At 40.7% G+C, this 1,835-nt stretch overlaps 1 pseudogene; it reads right to left on the bottom strand.

Moving 5' to 3' along the window:
• Positions 1-832: 832 nt before the first annotated feature.
• Positions 833-1,616, bottom strand: LOC149233527 (actin-related protein 2 pseudogene; annotated as a pseudogene).
• Between the last annotated feature and the right edge of the window lie 219 nt (positions 1,617-1,835).

Consider the following 1,835-nt stretch of genomic DNA (forward strand, 5'->3'; position numbering starts at 1 on the left):
TAAACCAAACAATTTTTCCCTACAGGTCGATAAAAAATGAGCTGTTCAGCTTTAATTGCAAAAATCTGCGTTCTGCGTTCTAATTTTAGCTGCGGTCCTTTCACCTTTTTGCTACCGTTTGAATAAAACCTTTCATTTTTTAATAAAAATGCCAGCACTTCACAACAGCGTAACTGCTGCAAGACAAATCCTCGCTCACAGACACCTGGAAGTTTCAATCGGTTTGGTTTGATACACCTAATGAAATGAGGTGTAGTGTTTTCCAGTCGCTGCATCAAAAAGTTTCCCCTTCCAAGCGCCACACCGCCCTCGATCCCACAAAAATCTCCAAAGAACCCCAACAATCTTTGGCAAAAATCACGGAACAAACTCCTGTCTGCCGCAGGTTCCCCATGATCTGGAACGCATCATCTGTTTACATTTGAAAGTGACTTTCTGTGCAGAGGAGGGGCGCTACTTTATCTGTAGCAGGCATACCATCTAATGGCAATAGAATTTGGCTGCCGAGATAGCCGGTCAACATCATCAATACCGACAACATCAATTTTATTATAAACATAAACACATTTGATATATTTCCGGTTCCCTTCAATGCTACCTGAAGATAGCGATCATGTATTTCTCTCTCCAAGCGACTTGGCAAACCAGGATACATTGTACTTCCTCCACTAAGAACAATATGTTGGTACAGAGACATACGCTTGTCTATGTCCATTTCCTGAATACAGCGAAACACCATATCCGCCATACCATCTCCTTCAACATTTGTGAGCTCCTATGCAACAATAAGGAAATAGGGATTAATATATGATAATTTTGTTGATGTTCCACCTCACCATGTCATTCCGAACAAGAAGCTTTGTGGAATTGGTGTGAATAGAGCTTCAGGTGCTTGAAAGCGTTCAGTGCCGGCTTTTATCACCCTTCCGTCTGGCAACATATAGTTCTTAACCAGGATAGTTGTTTCGAATCCTAACTGGTACTCTCGCTTGTAGTCATAACTTACATAGCAGAGTTGCTCCTTTACTTCCCTGACAGTCTCAAAATCTGCAGTTCTATTTAATGCATACCCACGGCGAAGAAGAAGATCCAAAAGATAAGAGGTAATGTGACGTCCAGCTATATTCATATGTTTTGTGAGATGTGGAAAGGAATAGCCATCAACGACAGGCACCACATGGGTCACACCATCTCCAGAGTCTACAACAAGACCAGTCAATAGCCCTTGGGCATACAATGTCAGAACAGCTTGAATTTGGATAAAGACACTCGCAAAGTTGTACTTCTCAAACATAGTCTCAATCATTTTTTCACGGTTCTTTGAAGGATTTGAGAGGTGGATCTGTCAATAAAATTTTACACTCTGACGGATCTATCTTCAACTCATTGTAAAATGCATGATCCCAAATGTAGCCCATATCCTCCCAATTTTGGATGATTCCATTGTTAACAGGATAGGTGATATCAAGCTGATTGCGAAGATCTGCACATGCTTCTCCTATAACAATGTCCTTTAATGTTTCATCTACCAATGACTCTTCATATCGCAACATTGGTCTACCAACGATGCAAGGAAACACTGAAGTTGGAAAATTTTCCCCTGCACAGCCACACTTGACATAATGAAAAACATCCCTGAATATTGACAACACATGATCATCGTCGTCCTCATCCTGCTATCTTGCCTCTCTGGTTTTGCTATTATGGTCACCAGTGGCGTCAGTCCACAGTAGTTGTCTACATTGTAGAAGAACACCACAATTTAAATCTGAATTTGACTGGAATAAAAATATTATACTAATTACATGAGGTGATTATGAAGAAATGGCATGAGA

This window comes from Pinus tabuliformis, chromosome J (assembly GCF_031772625.1).
Source record: "Pinus tabuliformis cultivar Carrire ecotype Pingquan chromosome J, CPIR1, whole genome shotgun sequence".
NCBI classification, from domain to species: Eukaryota; Viridiplantae; Streptophyta; class Pinopsida; order Pinales; family Pinaceae; genus Pinus; species Pinus tabuliformis.